At 42.2% G+C, this 17,520-nt stretch overlaps 1 long non-coding RNA gene across 3 annotated transcripts in view; it reads right to left on the bottom strand.

Moving 5' to 3' along the window:
* The window catches only part of LOC141416836 (uncharacterized), an 88,462-nt gene extending 71,348 nt beyond the window's left edge, over positions 1–17,114 (bottom strand). For all 3 annotated transcript variants that reach the window (XR_012441411.1, XR_012441410.1, XR_012441412.1), the window contains exon 1: positions 16,966–17,114. This is a non-coding gene — a long non-coding RNA (uncharacterized lncRNA). The remainder of the gene's footprint in view (positions 1–16,965) is intronic.
* Positions 17,115–17,520: the final 406 nt, after the last annotated feature.

Raw genomic sequence — 17,520 nt, 5'->3', positions numbered from 1 at the left:
AGGTCAGTTTTTAGTGGGCAAGTTTGTGGGATTTCTATATGAATAGATATCCAATACCTTCCATAAATGTCCCCATCAATGGCTTTTGAAATGTAAATTTCAGTAGCATTTCAGGACACCAGACAGGTTTGACAGCTTTCTGTTCAGCCAATCTGAGAAAACACACCTCAGGAGCTATATGCAATCAACAGACATATCCATAATGATCAATATCCAACAACAGAACAACTATGCATTCCAACTTCATGGGAGAATTTCCAGGCATCCCATGCATCCATATTATTATACCATGGATAGAGGTCAACTGAAAAATCCCTCGATAGCCATGTGGAGGGCAGGGGGTCTGGCTCAAGGGATGAGTACTACCATAGCAAGTTTGAGCCCAAATTCACACCCTCCAAAGTACCCTCAAAAGACATCAAAACCTGTGTAGGACAGAGGGTGAGTGATAAGATTATGTCAAGTCTTAGACCAAAACTGACACGGAGCCAGAGGTTGGTCACTGCAACATTCAGGAAGCTGAAGTAGGAGGATCACTAGCTTCAATGGTCTGAGCTACATGGTGTGTTCAATGTAGCCTGGGCTACATAGCAAGGTTCTGTCTCAGAAAACAAAGTAGCATGGCAATGGTGGCTCATGCCTATAATCCTAGTTACTCAGGATAGAAGTCAGGACGATCATGGTTGGATGGCAGTCCTGTCAAATACTTCAGGAGGCCATATCTCAGAAATAGCCAGCACAAAACAGGGCTGGCAGAGTAGCACAGTATGTAAAATGACACAAGGCAGTTTTGTTATAACCAGGCTTTCAAGTAGTCACAAGAGACTGAGTACTGGTGGCTTACTCCTGTAATCCTAGGTACTCAGGAGGCAGAGATCAGAAGGATCACAGTTGGAAAATTGTTTGTGAGACCTTAACTGGAAAAAAATCACAAAAGGGTTTTAGGAGTGACTTTATGTAGAGGTCCTGAGTTAAACCCCAGTACCACAGAAAAAATAAAGTCACTGGAGGACTGTGCCAAAATCTTATGAAGGGATGTGTATTTCCTAAATTTCTCTTCTTATCTAAATGCTACTGTGACCATATGGAAGTCCTCATGTGTATTGTATTAGAGTAGCAGGACACATATAATGTTATGTTTCACATGGTTAACTGCAGAAAACTTGTATTCTCATATACTCTTCTGTGAATGTTGTGTGAATTGTGATTCCTTGGTGTTTATTATTTGAATATTTTACCTTAATAATGTACATTAGTGTCAGGCAATGATGGCTACTTCTATTCTTACAATGAAGAAGTTTCTAGGCTAATTTCATACATACACACACATTCAGATGAGTTTAGAATTTGATTTTAGTTTCTTTAATAAAAGTTAAATATGTTGACATTTAGATTGATTTTGGGGGGAAAACTTAAACTTGTGATGTTTTTTCTACATACATGAGATATGGAACCCTGGTTTTTTTGTGCCTTTTTACAGTTTTATTTTATCCTAAATTCACCATATTTCCTTTGAAACATGTCCCAATGTGAAACAACACATGCATGTTAGGTGGTGCTAATACTATTTGTTGTTCTACTGGATGTATAAGACCTAGAGAGAGGCTGGGCTCTAGAACTTGCCCTAAACTTACTACTTTATTTAATTTTTTTTATTATGGTGGTACTTGTGTTTGAACTCAGGGCAACAGACTTGCTAAGCAGGTGCTTGAACTCTTGAGTCACACCTCCAACCCTGTTTTCAGTTGAGTATTTCCAAGATGGACTTACATAAACTATTTGCCTGGACTGGCCTCCAACTTTGTTCATCCCGAACTCTGCCTCTTCCATAGCTATGATTATAGGCCTGACCCATATTGGCATTCTACTTTGGTTTTTGAGACAGGATCTTTCATGTAATCCAGGGTATAGCAAAACACATATGTCAGTAAGTTACCTGAAAATAGTGATCCTCCTACCTCAGATACTGAGTGTGATGATGACAAGTCCCTGCTCCATATCAGCTTTAGTCAAAGTCACGACCTTGTTTTGTCACTCACACTCAGTTCTACACAGTTTTTGATGTCTTTGGATGGAACTTTGGTTTGAACCTGAGCTCATACTTGCTAGGCAAGTACTCTACCACTTGTGTAAGCTCCTCTGCCCTCCACGTGGACATAAAGTGATTTTTCAGTTGAGCCCTATGTGTGGCATATTGATATGATTCCATGGAATTCCTGAAAATGTTCCCTTGAAGCCATAGAACCCATAGTTCATTTGTTGCCTGATGTTCATCACTGTAGATATGTCTGTTGGTTGCATATTGAGGTTCTGATGTGTGTTTTCTGGGATGGGTGGACAGAAAGCTGTCAAACAAGTGTGATGACCTGAAGGAATACTGAAAACTCCATTCCAAGGCTAAGTGTGGGGTGCATTTTTGGAAACCATTGGGTTTCTATTAACATTTAAGAAATAGCCACAAACACCTGGTTAAAACACACCTTGTGAGGTATAAAGTCACGTCCTTAAAGATCACTGACACCTAAAACACCATGCATAATGTATAGAGCAGGAAGAATGAGACGGCACAGGTTACATTTTTCAATTTATTAGAAGTGCTCATGATTCTGGTCTCCAAACATTTTTACATGACCTGGTCATCAGTCATTCTCTCTACATTCATGTATTTGTCCATAGTCACTGAAATTGTGGCAATATCAATGGGTTTGGTACCTTAGACTTTTGGCCTATGGATGGCAGGAAGCAGTGTGGTTTGTGCTGCTTTTGGGTGTACTTATGTGAATTCTGCAGTTTTGGCCCCAGCACTGGCTTTGCATTAGCCAACTAGCTGTCTTTGACATGCAGCCAAGAGAGAAAATGGCAATTTCAAAGTTTCTTAATCAAGTAGCATTGCTCCTTTGACACCTGTTTCACTTAGCCACTAACAGTGTGTACAAAAATTAAGGTGAATTTTTCTAGGGAGGGCACAATTCCACTCATAACATATACCAACCTCCTTTATAATTCACATTCTGCTATGATCTGCAAAGCGAGGTAGTACACTTCTGCTGTGATGAACTAGATCATTCCCGACAAAGCTGCAGCATAAAAATTGTCATTGTGACCTTATTCAGCTATGCAGCTATGGATTGGTACAATCTAATGTCACTCAGAGCCTCAAACCCTGTCCAATTGGAGGCACAGCATGCTGAGTGTCCAGTTAGACATAGCTACCAAGGGAAATGGCAGGCTTGAATGATGTTGGCAGGTTTTTAACGGAAACTCACTGTCAGAGAGCATCTGGGAATTCTCTCCAGGCTGTCTCCTCTGTTGAGGATGTTCAGGTTTCTTTCCACAACCTAGGTACCTCTGAGAATTCTCATATTCAAGCAGATTACAGGGAGAAAGCTGGGCACACTAAAACCAAGCATAGAATATGCAGGTCAGTGTCCTGCTGGGCACGGGAGGCAGTTTGTAACTGGAGTTTTGCATCTCCCACTGTGTTCGTGAGTCATCCTGTAGGGCAGCTGGACCATGGTTGCCTCTGGATTTGGCAGTTGGGGACGCGACCTTTAGTGCCTTCTGGCTGTGGGAGGAGGCTGTTGGGACAGGGCGCGTGCCTAACGCTCTCCCTACTTGTTGACTACATGGAGGTGAGCGGGCATGTGGAGATGGTAGGATCTGTGTTCATGCACACTCTAGGTTGCCTTCCTCCTGTTGGGCCCACCCCTTTTGCCCCCAGATTTCCAAATATGTGGAAAGCAGTCTTAAATCCAAACACTACCCAGTCCACTGCCTCTTTCCTTTAATCATAAATACTTACACCAACTTCCCCTTTCCACAGCATTATCAAATAATAACACCTCCGAATCCGCACTAGTTTCCCCATGCTTGCTGCTTTAATGGAGGCACCAGGACTGTACACTCGGAAGCACATGGTGGGGACATGTACTCCCGCAGATTACAAACAGCCTCCTTTCCTCCTCATCTGGATGCTGACCCATACCCGCTGTCCTTGTGTTTGGGTGCCCAGCGTCCTCCCTATGGATCTATCTCAGTCTGATATTTCACAGGGCCACAGATACTGTCGCAAATCCACTTGAACATCCTGAGTAGAGGAAACAATCTGGAGAGAATTGAGGATGGCAGCAGATGGTGCGCTTCAGTTAAAGTCAAGCTCCCCCTCGCTGAGCAATATCAGAAAACCCGCCCTTTTCTGTGATTGTGCAGTTCTCATAGGTGGCACTTATTGGATTTGTCTTGAGGCCGTGAGTGACATTAGATCACACGAATCCATAGCTGCATAGATGAGTGAGGTCACAATGACAAGTGCCTTGCTACAGCTTCTGGTGGGAGGACCTAGTTTCATCACAGAACAGGTGTTCTATCCTGTTATTGAAGATGATAGCGGATTATGAATTAGAGCAGGAGGCTAGCACATGCTACGAGCTGAATTGCATCCCTTCTGAAAAACTCACTTTGATTTTCTAACACATGTGCATTATAGGAGCAACACTCCTCGAATACAGCTATCTGAACTGTTTTTTCCTTTTGACCGCAGGTAAAGACTGGCTGTTGTACCATGGCCGAGCCACCCGTGCGGCCGAAATTCCAGCATCCACACCAGTGCCTCCCAAAGCAGCGCAAACCACACTGCTGCCCGGCTGCACACCTGACCAACTCGCCTGGGCTACCCTGCTGCATGGCGCCATCTATAGGCTGAAAGTCTAACGTGCCACACCAGTTACTATGGCCACATTTAGCTCTTAAGGTGAGCATCCAGAATCATTCCTGTTGACATATTGATCTTTCTTCGTCACCAGGATCTGAACTCATTGCATTTAGTTACAATACTACATAAGACTGGACAACTGTTTGGGTGTATTCCCCTGAAATTCATAACTAATATTAATCTCTTAAGTAAGTGTGTGTGTGTGTGTGTGTGTGTGTGTGTGTGTGTGTGTGTTTGGGTAATCTGATTCGTTCACTTTCCTTAAAACAGGAAACAAAATGACGTGGACAGTCACAGAGACACAACAGGAACACAGAGATCAACATGACAATGTATAAACCACGTGGACAATGTACAAACTAGGAGAGAGATCTCAGGAGAAACCATGCCATGCAAAATCTTTATCTTCCAGAATTATGAGGAAAATAATTTTGTGGTAGTAAATGACAACACTCAGAAGCTCATAGAGCCTTTTAGGAGACACATAGGATATTCTTCTGTAGGAAATACATGAGAACAGAGTTGAATGACATCAAATTTCTCTACCATTGAAAGCCTGCCCTGTAATAAGATATGGTATTTCCTATTGGAATATTGCTTCTTCCTTGAACTATGAACATGGATGAGGCCACAGCTGCTGATGGGGCTAGAGTGATATGTTGTGTGAGATGACATGCTATCAATAAATGTGTGAAATAGTTTGCTATTCTTTTTGTGTAACCATAACTCCTTCTGAAAAAAATCTCTCCTGTAATGTGGCTGGCTAATAAGAAAAGTTTGGGACTCTTAAAACATACATGACTTAATATTGCATTTCAGGTTGAAAGTTCTCTTTCTTTCAGCCTTATTTTCAATTGCAAATGTGTATAGGTTATTCACACCCTGGCATGCAGACTATTCACACCACCCTCATTTCATCAGGGGACTACCAATGACCCTCCCCATCCATTGATTACTGGTGGTTGGTAATCACCAAGCTAAAGTAGGTTTTCTTGTCTTCTTTTTTTCTTTTTGCTGGTTCTGGGGATTAACCTCAGGGCCTACACCTTGAACCACTCCAGAACCCTTTTCTGTGATGGCTTTTTTCTAGACAGGGTCTGAAGTATTTTGCCCAGGCTGACTTCAAAACGTGATCCTCCTGATCTCTCCCTCATGAGTAGCTAAGATGATATGTGTGAGCCACTGTCACCCAGCTAGTGAAGGTTTTAAAAGCAGCTAGAGAGGAAGATGCTTTCTCTCTTGTCACCTAGTCACATCATGGCCTTTGTAACTCCTTTACTTTATGTTTAATAAACTCTATTACCTCCCTTCCTACATGCACATGTCCAGCCAGGATGTTTCCATATGGGACACAAAGAATGTGGGAATCTTCTAATCAGAGACTGCAGGAGCCTACAAGAGTAAGGCTGCTGATTTGTAAGTCTTGTGTAAATTCTGGATGGGCAGGGAGTTGACTGACACATGAATTACTTGGAACAGGCAATTATTTAGTTACCTATAGCAACATGAAGATTTTTTGGGACTAGAGAAAAGTGAAAATAAACATGAGAACTGTGATTTTGCACTCCTGAAAATTTGCCAGTGGATAGTAAAAGAGACCAGATCCCTTTGGAGCCTGTACTGGGGGTCACATGAGTGATAAAGACCAAAGGCAAAGCAAACAGGTACCTCCACGTTTGAATTTGGGTCTTGGTTCCAGGCTAGTGAAGACCCTTCTGCACCCATTCTCATCCCATAGAGTCAGAGGTCATTGCCCATGGAATGGTGCACTTGCTACTGGTCCAAGGAGAGGTTTATCAAATGACTTCTCCATGATCTGCATGGAGCTGTTCAGGAGTACCTCAGAGTCAGACGAGGAGACACCAACATGGTGCCTGGTTGCCTCCAAAAGGACATAGCCGTTAAAAATTCTTCAACAAGGTCAAGTCCATAGGAGCTCATGCTTACATCTTCAATCTGGGAGGAAGACAAATTATAGCCTGTGGTGTCTGGGTCAACATCTGAGTAGACAAACTGGTCCCCAATACTTATTAATAACTTGTTCTGTTAGGATGACAAAATATTTTTTCATTATTGTTAGTAGTGCACAATTAAATTTGCTTTAGGAAAAACCAGAGGCCAGTTTCATGACTTCTCAGCATAATCATATATAATGGGCTCATGTAGCAATTAGGGACAATATTTAGAAACTGTTCCCAAGCAGTGTGTTGTAGAATCCCTACAAATTTGGGGGAATCATGCAGGCACACTTGTTCCAAAATGGAACAGAATTTCAATCTGAATGGAAGGTTATTGTATTGTTTGTATAAAATCTAAAAAATGGAATGAGCTACATCTGGTCACTTAGTGTGGGGCAATACCTTGAAATATTTAATTTCCTTGAAAGATATAAAGCTCAACTGCTATAAGCAGGCATTTCAAAGAAGAAGAAATGTCAGCACTTAACATTCATTGTTTTAAGAGTACAGCTTTAAGATACTTATTTGAAAGAGAAATAACAGATAATCGTGCAGCACATTCTACTTTCATGAACTTCAGCCCAGAGGGATGCTAAATTTATGTTATGTGCCTCATCAAAAGTTCATTTCTTGCAGGGCACTGTTTTTTTGTGCTTATAATTGAGTGCTTTGCAGAGATGAGGAGGATGGCAGATCAATCCTCTTTTGTGTGTGATGGGTTTTTTTTTCACATCGAGTCTCATGAACTATTTGCTCAATTGTATTTGAACTGTGATCCTTTGAGACACCGGTGCCTGGGTAGTAAGTGAATTTTGCAGATTTACTGTGAACCTCACCCAGTAGTGTTTTGAGTGGATAAGTTTGTAGCTATTTCTTATATAACAGAAATACAATACTTTCCAAAAATACCCCACACCCCAGGATCTCAGCGTGGAAATTTCAGTAGACTTTCAGGTCTTCATACTGGTTTGAAATTTTATGCCTTGCCAATATCAGGCAACACAACTAATGGCCTCCATAAGCAACCAGCAGAAATAACCAAAATGTTCCATATCCAACAACTGAAGAACTATGTGTTCCATGTCTTTGTGGGGAAATTTACATACATACCACAGATACATGTGTTTTTTTCATGGATAGATCTCACTACAAAATCAGTGGATGCTGTGTAGAGGGAAGGGGACCTGGGACCTGCTCAAGTGGTAGAGTACTTGCTGGCATAGGAAGTGTGAGCTCCAGTTCAAACCCCAGTAAAACCCAAAGACATCAAAACTGTGTAGAACTGAATGTGTGACGTAAGATTTTACCAATACAAACATGGAGCCAGAGCCTGTATACCCAACACTCCAGAAATGGAGTTAGGAGGATCACTAGCTTCATGGTGTGTTCAAGGATAGTATGGGCTACACAGCATGACCTTATCGCAAAACACAAATAAACTGGCAGGGTGCCAATGGGTCAGGCCCATCATCCTAGCTAGTGAGGAGGCACAGATCAGGAGAATCACAGTTTGAGCCCAGGAGGACAAAGAGTTTTCAGGACCTTACTTGAAAATACCCAATACACAACAGGGCTGGCCAAGTTGTTCAAGTCGTAAAGCACCTGAGTAGCAAGTTTGAGGCCCTGAGTTCAAACCAGTGCAAAGTGAAAATAAATATATGATCTGTTATTTTGGATCTGTGCCAGTTGCCAGTCCATTGTAAAGAAAGGCAGATTTTGTTGGAATCTGGACTGTGTGTCATTCAAGTGGTTAAACCCAAGGACAGAGTCCACAAGAGCCCAATATTTGAAAGTGTGTCCTGGCCCCACTCTGCTATTCCTTAATTGCTGCCTGTGGAGATCTTCTGCACCCACTCTCTTTCCAACCTGTGGCCCACACCTGTAATCCTAGATACTCCGGCCAGTGCGGTTCGATTCCATCTCTGGCAAACAGTTCTGGAGACCATATCTCCTACTTTCCCAACACACAAATAGTGCTAGTTGAGTGGCAAAGTTGTGGACCCTTGAGTTCCAACTTCAGTAAAGCAAATAATCAAAAAAGGAAAGATAGTTCCTATTTGAATATTGCTTCTCTCTTGGAGTATGAACCTGAATGAGGCCACAGCTGTCAATAAATTTGTGAAACTGTTTGATATCTTTTCATGCAACCATCACTCCTTTGTGAATTTCTCTGCTTAGACTGTTGATTTGTAAATCTTGCATAAGTTCTGGAACAGCAGTGCAGGTGAACAGTACATGGGGTACTTGGGACAGGTAAGCAAAACAGGTAAGAACAGTAGCATCATGCAGATTCCTTTTGACTATTGTAAAGTGAAAATAAATATAAGATCTCAGAGTTTGGATTTGTGAAAGTTGCCAGTTGGTAGTAAAGCAAAGCAGATTTTGGAGGAATCTGGACTGTGTGTCATTCAAGTGGTTAAACCCAAGGGCAGAGTCCATAAGAGTCCCAATATTTGAATGTGGGTCTTGGTCCAATCCTGATACTCACTAAATGTTGCCTGTGGAGATCTTCTGCACCCATTCTCATTCTCACACAGGCACAGGTCATGGTTGATGATGTGGTACACCTGCTATTGGTCCAAGGAGACTGGGATACCAATGGTCTCACATTGATCTGCATGGAGACCTAAAAATGACTGATCATCAGTCAGCCAGAAGGCATTAGTACCCTACCTGGTTGTCCCCAAACAGACATGGCTATGCTCCAGAAACCAGTCACCAGTTTCATGACTTCTCAGTATAATCAATTAGAGTGTTTTAAAAGAGTTAGTGCATTAGAGACTCCCTGATCAGTCACTCCCTAGGATTTTTCAGAATCATGTAGGTACCCTCTTTCCAAGATGTTACACAATTTCAAATGTTGAAAGAAAGCAGGATTATAACACATATTATACTATTTATATAAACTCTAAAAATAGAATGTGGTACTCCTGGCCAATTAGTGTACTGGGATCCCTTCAAAATATTTTTTAAAGCAATACTGGGGTTTGGACTCAGGCCCCATATTTGGTCAGCAAGTGCTCTACCACATTAATCCCTCTACTACTGCTTTTGTGTTTAGGCATTTTGAAGACTAATCTTACCAACTATTTGCTCCAGCTTACTTGAACTGTGATTCCTCTGATCTCTGCATTCCAAGTAGCTAGGATCACCAGTGGGCGTCACCAGTGCCCTGTCCCTTCAAATATTTAATTACCCCAATAGGAGCAAGTTCTAGTGTTAGGAGCAGGCATATCAAAGACAGAGCTGTATCAATACTGTAATATAAGTGTGTTTCAATGGTGGTTGGGGTACATACAAAGATTTTGTCTCAAACAACAGAGAAGCATGGCAATGGTGGCTCACCACCATAATCCTAGTTGCTCAGGAGAAGAGATCAGGATGATCATGGTTGTATGGAAGTCCAGGCAAATAGTTCAGGAAACAATATCTCAGAAATACCCAAGGCAAAATGGGACTGGCAGAGTTGATCAAGAGGTAAAGTGCCTATCTAGCAAGTATGAGTCCCAGAGTTCAAAACAGCCCAACCAAAATAATAATAAAAAGGAAGAGTCAAACAAGAATGTGTGGGGCACCTTAAGAGCCTAGCCTCACACTAGGTTTTATATATACAGAAATGCAAATAGTGTTAACACCACATAAATTTCACTAAGGTAAATTTCACACATATGTTGCTTCACATGTGGACATGGTTTGTAAAGGAAAATTGTGAATTTAATATTAAATAAAAAATATAAGTGCACATAAAAACAATGAGATACATACCTCACGTTTGTAGAGAAAACGCATCCTGAGCTTAAGGTTTTCCACCAAAATCAATCCAAATATCAATATGCATAATTTTTAATGAAGAAACTAAAATCAAATTTGAAACTCACCTGAATGAGTGTGTGTGTGTGCATGTGTGTGTGCATGTGTATGATGTTAGAAGCCAAAAAACTTCTCAATTGTAAGAATAAGAGTAGCCATCATAACCTGACACTAATGTATATTGCTAAGGTATAATATTGAAATATTAAACACCAAGGAATCATAGCATACACAACAATCATGGAAGAGTGTATGTGCATGTAAGTTTCCTATTGATAACCTTGTGAAAAATAACATTCAATATAATCTTCCAATCTCAGACAACACAGATGAGGACAGCAAAATACACAGTGTAGCATTTATATATGCAGAGACATTTAGGAAGTACAGATCCCTTCAAAGATCTATGGCACAGTCCTCCAGTGACTTCTTTTTATTTCCTGAGGACTGGGGTTCGAACTCAGGACAGCCAACTTGAGTCATTCCAACAATGCTTTTTTGTGATGAGTTTTTATGAGTTAGCATATCACCATCTATTTGCCTGGGCTGCCTTCACACTGTTATCATCCTGATCTCTGCCTCCTGAGAAGCCAGGAATACAGGCATCAGCCACCAGCACCCAGTCTACAGTGACTACCTGAAAACATGGATTATAACAAATTTGCCTTGTGGATATACTGTACAACACAGCAGACCTCCTGCATTCAGAACAGAGGTCAGAATGGGTATTATTAAGAAGTTGAGAGGCCAGGCATCTGTGACACACCAATGTAATCCTAGTTTTTTGAAAGGCTAAGGACTGAGATCAGGAGGATTAACTTTCCAAACCAGACCTCCCAGGGAGCCTGGGAGACCCCACATCAATATAACCACAGCAATGTGAACTGCTGATGTTGCTCAATGGGAAGAGTTGTTGCTTTTGCAACCATGAAGCCCTGAGGTCAAACCACAGTCCTCCTACTAAAAGAGAAGCACAATTGAAAATAACAAAACCCCAAAGGGGTCAAGTGATTCTTCTGTGCTTTCCTCTCCTCTGAAATGTGCACAAACAGAAAAATATTAAGCACGCTTGAAAAAGAAAAAAGGATAAATACTGTCTGTTAGAACGTATATTGAGCAACAAATGCTTCATAATGCTGTGGAAAGGGGAAATCAGTATGTGGGCTGCTGCCAGAATGCGGGCTGGGAGGAGGATATATAGGGATTTATTGTTAGATGAAAGAGGTGCTGGACTGGGGGAGGTCGTGTTTGGATTGAAGAATGCTTTCTACATATTTGGAAAGCTGGGGGAGAAACAGGTGGGACCAACAGGAGGAAGGCAGCCCGGGTTGTGCCTGAACCACTGATCCTACCATAGCCGCACATCCACACACTTCCCCATCATCTATAAGTAGGGAGAGCATTAGGCAAGGGCTCTGTCCTGACAGCCCCCTCCCACAGCCAGAAGGCACCGAAGGTCGCCCTGCCCAACCCCAAACCTAGAGGCAACGCCGGGTCCAGCTGCCCTGTAGGACGCGTAAGGAACACATAGTGGGGAGATGCAAATGAGCAGTTACAAACTGCCATCCTTCCCTTCAGGACACTGACCTGCATGCCCTATTGTTGGGTTTAGGGTGCCCTATGTCCTCCCTATAATCTGCTTGAGTCTGACAATTCACAGGGCGACAGACACTGTGGCAACGCCACCTGAACATCCTCAATGGAGGAGTTGCCTGGAGATGATTACCCTATGATCTTTTGTAGAAAGCTTCAGTTAAAGACCCGCCCAACATGATTCAAGCCTGCCCTTTCCCACAGTGTCTTTGCCTGATTGGGTAATCTTTTTAGCCGTACATCCAATTGGACAGGGTTTGAGACCCTGAGTGACATTGGATTACACCAATCCAAGCTGCATAGCAGAGAAACCTCATATTCCCAAATTCTATGCTACGGTTTTGGGAGGGAGGACCTTGTTCTTCATAGAAGAGGTGTACTTACCTCTTACTGAAGATGCTAGCAGATTATGAATTATAGAAGAAGGCTACTATATGTTAGGAGCTGAACTGTATCACCCCCAACAAATTCACATTGATTTTTTAACATGCAGTATTAGCAGGTTCTTGAAACAGATATCAATGCAGAAATACTACTGGATTTAGGCACCTTGAAATTCTCCTTTTCTTTTTTTGGCTTCACCTAAAAGACTGGTTGTTGGGCTAATGCTCAGCCTGGGCTGTCTCCCAAAGTGCAGAATTCACACAAGTGCCTCCAACCAGTGAAAAGCACAACGTTTGCTGTCTAGCTGCAGGAACTGCCCCAATTTGCCCGGCGCTAACCTGCTACAAATTGCCATCTATAGGCCGAAAATCTAACATGCCACATCCATTCCTGTGACCACATTTATGACATAAACTAAGCCTCTAGATGCCTTCTTTCTGCATCTTGCTGTCATTTCTTCGTCACCAAAGCCTGGAGCTCATTGAATCTGTTACTCTAGTAAATAAGACAATAGTTTCCACACATTTCCCTCAAATTCATGACTAATATAAATTCAGCTAATTGGGCATTGGGCCCTTATCTGGTTGTGTACTTTCCCTATAACAAGAAAGGTAAAGAACACCCACAGTCACAGAAAAACACTAGAACAATGAGATCAAATTGAATATGGATAAACCAAGAAAGAGAGCTCTCCAGAGAAACCATTCCATCTAAAAACTTGATATTCTGGAACAATGAAGCAAATAAATGTATGCTAAGAAATGACAGCCTTCAGAAGCTCATAAAGTCTTTTAGGAAACACTTAGACTTTTTCTGCAAGTATATGACAATATGGTTGAAGGTCATGAAATTTCTTTAGCACTTAAAGCCTACACTGCTATAAGAATTGATATTTTTTATTGGAAGATTGCTTCTCCCTTGGACTATGAAAATGAATGAGGCCATATCTGTCAATAAATTTGTGAAATAGTTTGATATCTTTCTTTTTGTATCCATTACACCTTGTGATTAAAATCTCTAGTAATACCTTTAATATGGAAGTCTTTGATAATTTCTGGAAAGGCAGTGCTGGTGATTGGTACATGCAGTACTTGTGACAGGTAAGTAAGTGTAGTAGCAACATGCAGATTCCATCTGAGTAGTGTAAAGTGAAAATACATGTAAGGTCTGAGATTCTGGATTTGTGAAAGTTTGCCAGTGGGTAGCAAAGGAATGCAGATTGTGTTGAAGTCTGTACTGTGGATAATTCAAGTGGCCAAACCAAGGACAGAACCCAGAGACATCCCATATTTGAGTGTCGGTCTGGTACCCACACTGGTATTCTTTTATTTCTGTAGGGGTTAGGTATTTTCAAGCTAGGTTCTTACAATTTGTCCCTGCTGGATTTGAGCTGCAATCCTCCTGTTCTCTGCCTCCTTTGTAGGATGGATTACAGATGTGAGCCATCAGCTCTTAAGCTCTTTAAAATATTTAATTACTCTGGCAAGAGCCAAGGTCAATGTGATGAGCAGTCATTTAAAAGGAAGAGTGCAACACAGAGAAAATAAAGCAGATACTTTAAAGCAACTAAGTCCAACAGGAGAAGGGGACCAGGAACTAGAGAAAAGATTAGTTCGAGAAGAATTAACTCGAAAGGTAACCCACATGTACAGGAAATCAATGCGAGTCAACTCCCTGTATAGCTATCCTTATTTCAACTAGCAAAAAGCCTTGGTCCTTCCTATTATTGCTTATACTCCCTCTTCAACAAAATTAGAGATAAGGGGAGAATAGTTTCTGCCTGGTAGTGAGGGGTAAGGGGGGGGGTAAGCGAGGGAGCAGGGTGAGGGGGTATGGGAGGGGATGGGGGAAGGGGGGAGAAATGACCAAAACATTGTATGCACAGATGAATAAAATAAAAATTAAAAAAATAAAAGGAAGAGCAGTGTTAGTACTCTAATAGTCACTTGTGACAAGTACAGCTTTAAGACAAGTATTAAAACCAGGATTGTGGAATGACCCAAAATCCAGAGAAGTGCAACTATACTGCAAGTGCCCTTATCAATAATTCATTTCCTCATCTCAGTCAACTTTGAAAAGACATGAATGTAGAGAGAAAGGGTCTGATGACCAAATGAAGGAATGAATGTTTGGAGACAAGAATCTTGGGACCTCTTGTGAATTAACTAAGATATCCTGTTCTGTCTCACTCTTCCTGCTGTGTACATTTTGCAGGGTGTCTTAGGAGTCCTTGTCCTTTAAGGATGTGATTGTTAACCTCACACAAAAGTATTTTTAGTTGGTATGTTTGTGACTATTTCTTAAGAACTAATAGAAATTCAACACTTTGCATAAATTCCCCCCCCATTCTTGGCTCATGCAATAGATATTTCAGTAGCTCCTCAGGGAATCATACTGGTCTGATAGCTTTCTGTCCTGCCAATCTCAGACAACACACTTCAGGACCTTAATATTCAACTAACAGACATATCTACAATGATTATATGCAGCAACAAATGAACTATGGATTAAATATCTTCGTGGGAACATTTCCAGATATGCCATGGAATCACATTAGTATGCCATTGATAGAGCTCAATTCAAAAATCACTGGATGTCCATGTAGAGGGCAGAGATTCTGGCTCAAGTGGTAGAGTACTAACCTAGCAAGTATGAACTCATGTTCTAAACATAGTACCAGCTAGAAGGTTAAAAAACTATGTGGAACTGAATATGAATGACAAAACAAAGTCAAGACATTGACCAAAGCTGATATGGAACCAGGAACCCATCGTGACTACACTCAGGTAGCTGGCATAGGCGGTTTCCAGTTTCAGGTACCTGAGCTACATAGTGTGCTTTCTGATTCACAGCAAAGTCCTATCTCAAAAACCAAAGAGAACGGCAATGGTTGGTCTGGTCTATAGTCTGAGCTACTCAGGAGGCAGAGTTCAGAACAACTCTGAAAGTTCAAGATACACCATAATGGAAATTCCCAACTCAAAACAGGCCTGGAGGTGTGGCTCAAGAGGTAGAGCACTGGCCTAGGACGCATGATAAACAAGTAAGTGTGGGGCAAGTGCCCGAGCCCACCCTCACCGAGTTCTTATATATCCAGTATAACATATAGTATTAGCACCACCTAAGTTTCACATAGTATCACATGCATGTGGCCATGTTTTGTAAAGGAAAAACTGTGACTTTACAATAATATAAAGTGGACAAAGGCACATAAAAAAACTGTTACATACCTCAGGTATGTAGATAAAACTCACTACGTTTTAGTTTTTCCCTTAAAATCAGTTCAAATGTGAAGATACATAATTATTAAAAAACAGAAAGGAAATTCTAATATCATGTCAATGTGTGTATTTTTCTGTGTTTATGAAATTAGCCTAGAAACTTCTCAATTGTAAGAATAGGAGTAGCCATCATTACCTGATACCAATGTACACTATAAGGTATAATATTGAAATAATAAACACCACGGAATCACAATACACACAGTATTGATAGAACAACACATGTGAACCTAAGTTTCAGATGGTTATCCAGGTGAAAAATAACTTTACATGTGTCCTGCCTATCTTAGACAACACCCACGAAGACCTCAATATACGGTCAGAATCAGTATATGTGCAGTGACATGAGGAAGCAAAATCCCTTAAGAGCCCTATGACACAGTCCTCCAGTAACTACTCTTTTGTGGTAGTGGGGTGTCAACTCAATACTTTCACTTTTAGTCATTCCAACAACACTTTCTCTTGATGTTATTTTAGAGTTAGGATCTCAGAAACTTTTTGCCTGGGCTGGCTTCAAAGTGTGATCCTCTGATCTCTGCCTCCTCAGTAGCTAGATTTTTCAGGCGTGGACCACGAGGCCCAAGGCACACGCCAGTCCCAGCTGCCTGCCAGACCTCTCCTCACAGTCGGAAGAAACTGAAGGCCGCCCTCCCCCAATGCCCCACAGCTAGAGGGGTCGGGAAAAAGGTGAACAGAAAAGAAGACAGAAATGGGAGGCTCGGCTCAACAGCAGAGGCAGGTTTATGTCAGGATGAACAAGAGAGGACTCTAGTCAGAGGGAAAGACCAGAGTGCCCTCCAACAGGCTTGGGATTTATGGGGCTGTACAGGGTGTTTTAGGGAGGTGGTCTTCAGGGCAGGTGTGCAGGAGGTCACGGTTAATGCGGCTGTGTTAGGGAGGGGTTGCATCTTTCAGCTCTGGACGGTTGGTGCATCGCTTACTGGACACTGACAGTGGCTGCGTCACTTAAGAAAAATGACTGCGGGGAAACAAGGCAAGGTAAGGTGACGTCAGAAATGGCAGAGTGGGAAGGCCAGCGGGTGAGCCTTAAGAGGCTGCCTGGTTTTAGGATGACCTTACTCTTGCCGAACAGAGGGGACCCCGGCGCAGCTGCCCTAAAGGAAGCCGAGCCTGTAGACTCGGGAGCACGCGGTGGGGAGAAGCACTCCCGCAGTCACGGACGCCCTCCCTTCCCCGTCACCACGCCACACGCACGCACTGTCCTTGCCTTTCGGGGTGTTCGCGTCCTCCCTAAGGGTCTCCCTGCGTCCTGCAATTCACAGGGAGAAATCGGATGTGGAAAAACCACCTGAGCATCCCGGACACAGGACACAGCTGGAGACGATTCCAAGCTAGCGGTAAATGGCGAGCTTCAGTTAAGGACCCGCCCCAGATCGCAAAAGCCCGCCCTTTCCTCTCTGTATCTGTGCCTGATTGGACAGTGCTCATGCGGTGCCTCCACTGGACAGCGATTGAAGTCCTGAGTGACATCAGAACGCACCAACCAATAGCTGAAAGACGTCACAATGTCAAACTCTCTGCTGCAGCTTCCGGAGAGAGGACCAACCTTCAAAACTGAACAGTTGTACGACCTCGTATTGATGATAGCAGGTTATGAATTATAGAAGAAGGCTAGTATATGCTATGAGCTGAATTGTGTCCCTCAGGAAAAAAATCATGTTGATTTTAAAACACAGTGTTAGCGACTAAGTGAAAATGTCTTCCCAGGGCAATATTTCGAGATTAAGGGACACTTTAATTGCTCTTTTTTTCAGCTGTTGGG

Source organism: Castor canadensis, chromosome 14, assembly GCF_047511655.1.
Source record: "Castor canadensis chromosome 14, mCasCan1.hap1v2, whole genome shotgun sequence".
In the NCBI taxonomy this organism is placed as follows: domain Eukaryota; kingdom Metazoa; phylum Chordata; class Mammalia; order Rodentia; family Castoridae; genus Castor; species Castor canadensis.
This window is presented reverse-complemented; position numbering and strand designations above follow the sequence as displayed.